Here is an 11,990-nt window from a genome sequence, read left to right on the forward strand (position 1 = left end):
GGAATGTCTTTTCTTTCTTCCATTAGCAACAGCAGAACATGCCACGTCCTGAACCATTTTTTCCCAGGGAGAACTACATTGTGATGTGCTACTTACATTCTTGTGCAACTTTACCACAACTCACCTTTGAACAATCTTGCAAGTTGCAGGTGACAAGGTGCAGGAAATCTTCCATTGTTGAGCAGCCAAAAATCTATCCATGTGACAGTTGCATGGGGGAGATTCTGCACTTTCTGACTGGGAGAAAGCCAGCAATACTTTGGAGAAAACCCGTGAAACATGGCTGTAAGAATTGTGGTCTACAATTATTCCATCAAAACTAACAAAAGTTATTTCTGAGTGAAGCTTTCTACTGCTTTCAAAGAGGAAGCTGATTTGTGCACGCAAGAGTGGAACCATTTTAAGCACAAGCAGAGAAATTAGCTCTGCTGGCAGGAGGATTTGTGGCTTTGCTTATATTTAAAAACCACAGATCTTCCACACATGGCTCCTAACCTGAAAGGAAAAACATGCTAGAAATTCAAAACCCACTGAGTTTCACTATAGGTTTCTCCTCCTGTCCTTGGTTTCTTCAGCAAAGAGGATATCAGACAGCAGACTATAAAACTGCTCTCCAGAGTCAAGCAAGGTGTTAGATATCATTTGTTCCTGTTTCTACTTTTGGTTTGATTAATGTTGTAGGTTACAAACAGCTCTCAAAAAGTACAACAGTTTTAAAGAAGATCCCACATTTTCCCATGCCTAAAGTGATGCCCTAGAGAAGAAACAATTATCCAGTGAAGCCTAAGCAGCTTTAGGGAATCTCTCAGTGAAACTTCAAAAACCTAAATTCTCCCAATCATAAAGGCAACACTGGCAAACTGGGACAGTGGAGCAGGACCAGTCATCTATCACAAAGCCACATGTAACTGAGCATCAAACTTCTTTTATAAAAAATTACCATCTTAATCCCAGTTTTTGCTTTTAAAAAATTCTCTCAAACTATGAAAATATGATGGTTAAGGTTACAGTTCCTTGAGGCTGGTTGACTGAAGTGAAGTGTTTCACACAATGTAAGTGTAGAAAATAATTTAGTTCTGTTACACAACCAGAAAACCCAAGAAAATCCAGATGTTCCAGTTAAAACACAGATATCTGGCAAAAGCAACAGAATTTGAATTGGGGATTTCCTGAACCAAATGCAGGGTGTAGGACCTTGACTGGTAAAGGTACGTAGTCCACAGGGAAAACTTATTACTGTCTGTTCCACTAGAACTCCATAGAAGGTGTTTATCCAGTGGAAAGCTCTCCTTGTACCCCATGACTTCCTACAGAATGCCTTTTTACTCATCCCCCTGGGGAGGGCAGGGCCATAACTCAGAAATGGGGCTGCTAGTTATCCTTGAATAGTTAGAACTGAAGATCTGGAAACGGAAACACTGAGCTGTCCAGCTCCTAATCTGCTGTTCTTTTTCTTCTATTCCCTTCTTCTCCCAAGAGAGCCATTGCAGCCCATGAGGAAAGTGACCTTGACTCCTTGTCAGTGTAACAGTCCTGAAAATCCCTGGATACCAGAGAGGCATTTCACAAACTAGTGATTTGAGAATTAATATATTGCATTTCTCCTGCACGCCTGAGCATAGTAGCACCGTATATATTGTTAACACAACCCCTTCAACTCCTGAGTGAAAGAAACAGAAGTATTACATATTTTCTATGTTTTACATATTTTATAGTATCAACCTTGCTCAACTATCCTTAGAGACTATCATTCTTACTTATATATGCTGACAATTTATCATTTTTCTCTGGAGATCTTACTTCCAGAACAGAAGTATTTCCCTATTCAATTCACCAGCCTGTGGATAAGCAGCTGTTAGTGTTCATCTGCCTTTTCTAGGTATTAACATAAAATATGCCCTTTGATCTTAAAAAGCGACACACAGCAGGGTTTCTTTAACACCTTTGGGGGTAATGGCTTAAATCCAACAGGGAAATGTTCTCATCTATAGGTTTATGATACACATTTAGACAGTGTTTCAATTGCCTGAACTATGAAATAAGATGACAGCCAAACATATATCAGTGGGGAACAGATAGTAAAAAATCTCTCTTTCATTTGACAGTGTTGGAGTTCCTGTATTTTTGCACAAAATGTACAGCCTCTGTCAAGTTTGGCAATATTATGGGATTTGTCTGGCTGCGTCAGCTGTTAGCATAGTCATGCTCCTTTTTATGGAAAAATAAGGTTCAAATCCACTCCCCGAGCTGGGATCACAACCCACAGCACCGTGAGTAGTACCTTGCCAAAAACCTGCCCTCCCCTGGAGCAAAGAACCCAGATCTATTCCACCCCATCTTGGAACCAAAGGGAAAGAAGCTCCAGACTGTGATGCTTTCCAGAAAAGTCAGTTCGTTCAGGGATGACTCCAACCATTTTCTTTTCATTACATATATATTATTAATCAAAACTGGTTATGAGCCATACTCAAGTCCTTATAGTCTTAAATTTATATCCATGGGTCTTAAAAATCAAGGATATTTACATTTTCCAGGCAAATAAATTAATTAACAGTAAACAGTAAGTTAGGTATTCACATCCATATTTAAGAAGTGATGAAATGAAGTGTTGGGGAGATAACAGAGGAACGTTTATTCCCCCTGAAAAGTGATAAACCCACATTTTTTTCCACATAAAAAACTCTTAGGAACTATTTTTTTTAATTGTGAAAATTAAAAAGCCAAGACAAACAGAACAAAGGAGACAGGAGAGAATCTAATCTCTACTGTTACAAAAACCTTTAGTGGAGTTCAGTTTCACTTATGCAATAGTACCACTGTCAGTATGTATTCTGAGTATCAGACTATGAAGGATTTAACATATCTGAAATATAAATTATAACCTATCAAACCTGAAATGTAGTAGATACAAGAAGAGGCAAGTTATTTATTCTTGTAAGTTTGTTTTAAATTGGGAGGTTTCTTCTTTATAGGTCAACATTTATTCTAATTAAAAATGCATGCACATATTTAATAGAGACAAATGGAAAACAACTGCAGAGTATTAATGGCTGGCATTCTTACATTTTCACCCTCTTTATTAGGTACAGCTTCTTTAAAAGGTCAGGAGGAAAAGTTCTACTAAGTGTTGTGCTCAGAGAGACAATATATCCCACAGAAAAAATTCAATTAGGGTTAATTAGTAATATAAATGATGCAAACAAGAGTTATTAGTTAATCTACATTGGTTTAATGATAAGGAGATATTTTCTGCAGCTTAAATAACCAGGGTGCATAGCGCAGACCTGGAGCTTAAGGACTTTTAAACTTCCATTACAGGTCTTACACAGACACCCTCTGTGATTCATATAATCTAGGAGTGCTTCACTTTCCTCATCTGTAAAGAGAACTGTGATATCTTTGAACTTGAAACTGTTACATAAATGAGATGTCTCAAAACCAGAACATGAAACCCCACATGAGGATATTGTAAGTAGCTGTTACAAAACCAAGAATGAATATGAAGAATATTTAATAAAAAGAATATTGAGTCAAACCAACCATCCATCTCTGCCAGAGAACAGAAACCATATCTTCCCAAAGTCAGAAGTTGAACCCAACCTTAAGGAAAAACCTCCTCCCATGGAAAGAAACCACTGCAGGAATAAGAGTGGCTCATTACAGAGCAGACATGGATAAGCTTTTGAAACAGGAATTTGCCAAAAGAAACTTGATCAGGCAGTAATTTGATGGAAAAATTATTAGGGACCAGAGGTTGGACTGAGCTATGACCATGTTGTTATGCCTTAGTTTTCCTTACTGTTTCTTTTAAATGAAACAAGATTCAGCCAACATCACATGCACAGATACTCTGCTAAAAAAGCAATGACCATTTTTGAAAGCAGAGGTTTCAGAGGCAGGTTAGCAACATGTGAGGTGTTCCAAGCAGGAGACAGGAATGGCTGCTGAAGCAGGAGCAGTGCAGCACTGGAAAGGAGGGCAGAAGCAGAAGGTAGAGGAGAATTCTTGAGTGATTTTTAACAGCCTATTAGACTGAACTGGTCTGCACAGCTTACAGCAAAGCCCTGAGCTTATAAAAATCTTGATGTTGTACTTGATCACTAGGTGCAATTTCTCCATGACTTGTGACTTATAACTTATTTTTTCATCTTTGGATGTATTTGTTCTTCCAATCTCCCATGTTCATTTTGCTTTTAACTGTGTAGCTCCCAAGAGAAGGATGCTAAGCATTCTTGTAGAAAAGCTCTGAAAATGCTTATAAATAGTGGTCATATATCACCAGAGATTTTACATATGTGAGATTAAACATAGCCATAAAACTATATGACTGCTATTTATTGATCCATAAATGAATACCTGGGTTTGAATTATTAATACTTCTCTTTGAAACAATGGTATGGATTTCTGGAAGCTATGCTTTCTCAAGGCATGACAACTCTGTTAGAATATTAAATACTTTCACACTATATATAGGACTTTCATTTCACTTCATCACAATACTCACATACCCACACACATTACAGACCATCAACTTCGTAATAAACAGTAACTCACTTGTCATTCATAGAGTTACTTCTCATTCACCTAATGTAGTGCAGATAACACATCAAAATAAGTAATGGAAATGCAATAAATTTAAAGATATATAGAGTCTAAGGTTTTTGTCTATAGATCCAAATTACTGCAATTGTAATAATTTCTGAAATTTATTACATTAATAGCTAATGATCTCTACTAAAACTGAATTCTGATTTTACAAGAGATTGCACTAATTGTCTAGTTCAATGTGTAAATTACCTGATTCTTGTGTAAAACACACAAGACAAGTGCTGACCTTACTGGCCCCCATTCATTCACAAAAGTAGGTCTATTATATATTGTACATAGGAGGGAGAGAATGTAGGGATGGAAACACCTCCTTCATGTAACAATACAGTCTGAAAAAAGTATTTGCCTACAATTTACAGCATTGTTAAGAGTCTAAAAAGTTATGGAGGAACCAAAGCAGCAATATTGTCTATTTCTGAAAAGACACCGGATTATGCATTTATCTTATTTTAGGTCACCCAAATATGAAAAACTGCTTAGAAACTTTTAGGCTTAAACTTCCAGGGAGTGAAAACCGTAAATTTTTAGATATCCCTGTGTCTCCTAAATTGGAGTTTTGGTGAGACAAAGAAGCAATAATCTTAAAAGTATTGACAGAAAGAGGGATCTACAATTTAATATCAGGATTTAGGGAATTATATATTCCCCTTACAACTGCTTCATCAAATTCTTATCCTTACATGATGAAACAAACTATATTCTATTTTCTATTATGGATATGTTGAGCTCTTTCTCTACTGCAATATAATTGAGGAATTTATCTGTTACTCACACTAATCCTGAAGATTTATCCACAATGAAACAGTTCTTTCTCAAAATATAGCACCATAAAATCTTTTACTAATTACATACCTGTTGTTAGAATTGCCTTCCTCTCTTCTGAATAGAAGTCATGTATGTCTTATGCTGCAGGTTGTTGTATATCTCTGATCATGAAAAATGAATGGGTGGGTGGGAGTATATTTGCTTTCACTGAATTTAACAGCTCACTAATGGGGGAGTCCAGTTTTTTTAGTATCATCTACTTAACAAACAAGATATAAACCTTCCTTCAAGGATGGTCAGTAATCTATTTGTAGCTGTGCCAGCTTTCTAGGGAAAAAGCCAGGTGTCTGAACAATGCTATGGGTGGGTCTTGAGAGACATCCTGACAATAGGTTGTCATGAAGGTTGAGAGCTGAGGTGCCCAGAAAATGATCAGTCTTACCTTGACATATGAGGGAATTGGTTTCCTAGTAAGCATTCTGTGAAATCTTTGTCCTGTTCTCACAGAGTCTGGCTCTGGTGCTGACTAGATATAAAATGCACATAAAATGTCAGAAGGAGAAGTTGAAACAGAGAATCAGATTTTTCTCTCTTTTAGGTTTAGAAATTTTCTTTAGATAAATTATTTCAGGAATAGTACATTCTTAAATTAAGTACATACTATTTCCAATATGGAAATTATTTCAGAGGTAAGTAAATAAAAAGGGAAAAAATGTGGGTGCCTTAGGCAGTTAAACTGTTTTTGTGCATGTGATTGGGGGTTAGAGTCCAGCAGAGCTTAAGCCCCCCAGGGTCCCCTTTCAGGAAGCACAATGCTACAGAAAAACAGGAGGTCCTTGCCTGGTTCTTTGACCATGTGCAGGCCAAAGTAGTGGGAAGGGTAAAACAGGAAGGAAATAAAAAACTTGCGTTTCTAACAGGCTGGAAACATTTACACTAAAGCTATCTTTAGTTCTGCCTGCCAGAGAGGTGAAAAACACAAATGGCAGAATTGTGACCAGCTTTTGAAACTGAAACCAGCTACCACAGAAACCCTGTGCAGGCACCAGCAGACGCCCTCTCTTCAGAACCCTGAAGGTAACAGTGGTTTGGCTCTGTCCAGCAAGATATTTCTGCTCAACTCTTCAATGTGTGACTGGCCTTCTTAAACTTTTGTAACTTACTTATAATTCCTACCCACCAGAGGATCCCTGTACACTCCACAAACTGCAGAAGAATCAGTAAAGATGAAAGTACAAATATGCAGTTGAGGGGGGAGATTTTGTACCCATTTCTTGAAAAAGATCAGGAATCAATTTGAATTTCTAAGGATAGGGGGTAGTGTTCTGCTTTCAGAAAAAACTAAGAAATCAACATTTGCTATAAATAGTACTGTGGGGTCCTATGAGCCCTTCATCTGAGGTTCTCAATAGCCACTGTTTTTCCCAAAGAAAGCAGCTCACTGATGTTGACTTACACATGCAGAAGAAAAATGGACTTTGAAATTTTACGGAACAGACAGACTTTCTCACTACAGGCAAACAGGAAGGGTCTTTATAAAGCACAGCACAACTTGATTCTTATTACATTGAAATCAAGGTCCAACCCTTTTTCCATATGGGAAACTATTGTGGATGCCTTAGGTATAAGAAACAAAACAAGTAGTCAGTAAATAAAGGCCTAAGAAAGAAAAAGTGAGGAGAAAGATGAAGATGATGACACAAGGCTTTCAGCAGAGGCTTTCACTTTGCTGAGTCTAGTCCAAACTGACATCCTGGCTGGGAGCTACAGCTCAAGTGTTCAGAGCAGTGCAGAAGGAGAGCTCACTTTTATTTTTTGCTGAGTTGAAAAGCGTCACTTTTCATTTTGCTTTTATAGTTGCTGGAGACCATTACTGCTCACCCCATATTGGTTTTCTCTGCCCTGGAGAAAGTAAATGACATCTGAGGATGTGGTAACTGTTTGGTTTATCGGCCCATTACATGGTACCCCCACAAAAGTGCTGCAGGCTTATCTGTAACATTTTAGCTTTACATCAGTTGGATGTAAAGCTAAATCAGTGTACCAGGGAAAGCTACTTTTGTTTATATAAATCTCAACAGTTTTACAACAAGGAAGCAGGAACACAATGTCTGCTATGACAGGCCTAGAGGAAAGTGTGATCATCACAGGAGACCTTGTAGGAACTCGCTGTCCTTGAAGACAGGAGGGATTATATTATAGGTGGCTTCATGAGAAAGCTATTAGAATAAAATAGCTGCAGAGCATATTCCATAAATCCTAAGATCCTAGAACCTACACAAGATGTGCTGTTCATTAACATTTCTGGCCTTCCCCAAAGTCATCAAACATTAACACGATTGCTGCAGCAAATGGCTACAAGTACTGTTGAGAAGTAAAGCGTTTACATACGTACAAATCCAGACTAAATTTGATTGCCTTTGTATAAGATCTCCATATTTTTATTGATAAATCTGATATCAGAAAGTGGTAAAAAGACAACACTGATTTATCTGGATTATTTCCAGTGATTAATATATCAATAGTGTGAAACAGCAAGGCAAAAGCAGGAGAGAAAGAACATACATCATAGGGTAAGATATTCATTATCAATACAACAGCAGATGCAGAGAAAGGAAAAGGTTTGGGTTGGGGATTTAGTCACATGAAAGGTAAAAATAAGGCTCCTTCCATAGTGTGCTTGTGAGACTTTTCATTGCCTCAAGCAAGTTATATCAGCCTCTCCCCCACCAGATATCTTCCATTACCTCCACATGGATACAGAGCAGGTCATCCCATACACTAACTTTTTATTCAGATACCTAATGAATTCAAATATACAAAAAGCACTAAAAAAGCCTCAGAAAATATAAAAGGAGTGGTTTTAGAGTTTACAAACTCACAGGAGCTAGAAAAGTCAGAATAAATACAGAACTTTCAGGCTCTGGATAAAATAAAATGTGGATTCAAATATACCTCTGCTCATTTCTTTCATTTTTACTGTAGATTAAGTAATTATATTTGCCTCTGTTTGAGGGTTTTTTTTCCCCTCCCCAACTGCCCTATTCTTTTCCTATTTCCTGCAAGACAAGAGACAATTTAATTCCTGAGTTTCCAAGCCAAATAATACAAAAGACATTTGGGGTTATTTAAGGTAACTTTGCCTCCAAAGCTGGGTTCTTATTTGTTTCCCAAAGCCAACTTAAGACAGCAGGCAATGATCTGAAAACATGAAACCAGAGAACGTGTGCACTTTGCATCTTCAAACTGCTTATTCCCGTATATGCCCACTCACTTGCTGGGTTTGCTGTCTCTGTTTAGTCATCCCAAAAACCAGCAGTGCAACTATCTGAGCTGCCTTAGTATTACTTACTTGTTTCTGCCATCTGCACATGTGACACTGATTTATTCAGCTACTGAGGAAGCTTTACCCTTCAGGCCAGGAGGGCTCATGGCAGCTCTCCTTTCCTCAGCAAAACACTTCCACAATCCCCAGCACAAGGCCCTCAGCTCCTATTTACACCTGATGGGCCGTTTCTATCTGCTAGTGCGAACAGGAACCAAACGTCCAGATTGCAAAGGCTGTGAATGCAGTTGTTTGCAAACCACAAGCAAATTCAAGCAGACACTGTGGCCCTGTCCTTCTCCACAGTGGTGACTTCCCGCTGTACCAAAGGGGTGGGACAGCTGCCCTCTGCTCTGCTATTTCAAAGACTTCATTACTTTTACAAAATATGTTGCAGCACATTTACCGATGTGCTGTGAAGTACTATAAATAATTAAAACTAAACCACTCGTGTCAGAAATAAATGAACAAAGCCCATTTTGCAATGCAGTGTCCCTGATTTATTTTTATTGCATTCATTTAGAGCATTTGTTAATTCCCCAATCCCAACAGTCCACACAGAGTGGGTCTCCAAAACATTAGTGGATGCTCGTGAAGTTGGGTTTTTTAGCTTCATAAAGGAACTGATCACTTTTGGTAAACAAGACATTCAGAAAACAAAAAATAAGCAGGCAACAGCTTCTGCATTGCACATTGTGTGTTTTCCAAGTGTGCGGTGCTCTGAACTTCTCTTTTTAAGACCCTTGCCTGCATTTTGCATTTGCATAGGGGCACAAAATATGAAGAATCATATTCCAATTAGAAACAATTTTAAATACAGCTATAACAAGTATCTACACCTTGAAAGACTGACACTGTCTTGGCTGCTCCCTGACTTGCAGTGTGCTTGTTTGCAAGCGTCAAGAACACTGCTACTTTTGAAGAATTTCAGTTTTTACAAGGACTTCTTTTAGGGGTCTAGCTTGTGGTAGTGGTGATCAGACCTTCTTCCCTTATTGCTGTTGCTATTGTCATGGTCTGCATCACCAGTATATTTCATAACAAAGCTGTGATCAAATACAGGAGAAGATAAATAAGCACCTTGAACTACTGCTGATAATATAAAGCTGTGCTGTCTGAAAACCTTTTTTTTTTTCATACCTGGATACAGACATATGCAAACCTGTAGCAAGATTCCTATATTAGACACTGAAATAATTCCTTAAAATTAATAAGATTCTAATGAAGTTTAAAATACAGTTTTAAAGCATTTCAGAACAAATATACAGGCACCCGTACAACATAAAATCCTGGAATAATCTTGGACCCTTCCAATTCCATTAATTCTATCACAACCCCAGGTTTTTCTTCACAGCTGAGACACTGATAGCAATGACTCCTATAACAGAGAGAGCTCCTTGGGCTTTCTTTACTGGGATAATGCCCAAGGAAGCTGAAAAGCACAAACTTATGTGAGAAAAATGTAAAAGCAGAATGCCTATCTCTCTTAAGTGTCTTTTCTTATTATTCTGCCAAAAAAAATCCAAGCTCTATGCATGTATTTTTTAATACTAAGACTAAATTAACTCATACTATTTCAATCTTAATTATCCTACAAAATTTTTCAACTATTGCAGGTTTTTTTTTGGTAAAATTTCATAGGCTTATTGATTGTGTGTCAATATTTTAAGCACAGCTTCACAGATGGAAGACTTTAAATATTTTCTAAGGTTTCTATGAGCTTCTCTGAGCTAAATTATCTTGCCATTTCAAGAGGAAATATATTCTCCAAAGTTAAAATGGATGTGAACAGGTAGGAAGCAAAGGATTTTCTTCTGTTCTATTCTACTCTGCTCTGTTCCATTCTATGCTTTTCACAACACTGAAAGTGAAGAGGTGTGTAGATCCAAGTCACTGCACTTGTCTGATGGTTTCCCTGTTACTGAAACTGAAGTACACTCTTACCTGCATTCCAAGTACTGCACAGAAATTACTGGATTTTGTCTTGCTACCTAATCACAGCAAAAACATCTATAAAAATGAACGGGATGCAAGATAAGGTATCATACCCTTTAATTCTGAAAGCAACTTCCTTTCATACATGATGTTTCACAGCTCAAATAGCTCCTTGATTTCCTGGGCAAATCACCAATTACAAATGCACTGCTCCCCAGATGTTTGCACGTGTAGCCCTACTACCTGCAAAGTGTACTCAGTCTTGCTTAAGAAGGACTAGGGGAAAAGTGTATTCCTTGCTGACATGAGTACAAATGGTAAACAGTGAGTGGGGCTTTTCTGCCATGCAGTAGGGTGCTTCTGCAAAGAGACACAAAGCAACAATTGTTTCCCGAGCTGAGATGGAAGGAAGCTGGAGGAAGCAGATCACCTGCTCTAATTTATAATGGAGAAACACTTCTACACTGCCTCTGTTGGGAAAGTCTTCATGGTAGATGTCCTGGTTTGAAAGAGAGAAAAAGAGAGAGACTTGGCTGGATTGAAAACTAAACTACACAGCTTTAATTAAAACACTAATGAATGATACAAGAAAATATATACAGTTATATACAAATATATTCAGGAATGGGCAAAAACCTCTCGCTTCCCCCCACCCCAGCAACTCCCACAGCACTTCCCTGAACTGGGAAGAGTCCTGAGGAATCCCGAAGCTGCTGCTGGAGAAAGCAGAGAGTTATGGGGGTCAGGAGAGATCAAGCCTGAGGATCGACGGTGATGGATGAGCAGAGTCCTCCCCGGACACCGGCCATGGACGGAAGAGAAGGGAAGAAGAAAAAGGAAGGAAGTTGTCTTCTGTGATCTCTGACCTTCCTCTGAGCTTACGTAGATATATGGAATGGAATATCTTTGGCCAATTTTGCTGTCTGTCTAACTCAACCCCCTAGGGGGGGGGTCACAGATCTCCCCATAGTGTCTGAGCTGGCAGAATGCAGGTGCAGCCTTGAAGCCTCAGTAGTTAGAAAAACATTCCTCTGTCTTATCAGCCTAGCAGAGCACACTGTTGCTAGCTACAAGAAAGCTTACTGAAGGAAAAAAAAATCAGCAAAAAGAAAAATTGGCTTCATCCTGGCTCAAACCAGGACAGTAGAGCAGCATGTATCCCTCAGTGGGAAATGCCTGAGTTCACACCTCCACAGACAGGACTTGATACAACTCCCTCTAACACCAGAAATAAATTTCCCTTGTGTTCAGAGGGATAGGAACATGCATTTACTGAACGTGGAGTCTGGCTTCTCCCACAAGGTACTACACTCAAGGTCTGAATTTAGACACAATTATTATTCTACTGCAATCATCT

The sequence above is a fragment of the Chaetura pelagica genome, unplaced genomic scaffold, assembly GCF_000747805.2.
Source record: "Chaetura pelagica isolate M959 unplaced genomic scaffold, ChaPel_1.0 scaffold213, whole genome shotgun sequence".
NCBI lineage: Eukaryota > Metazoa > Chordata > Aves > Apodiformes > Apodidae > Chaetura > Chaetura pelagica.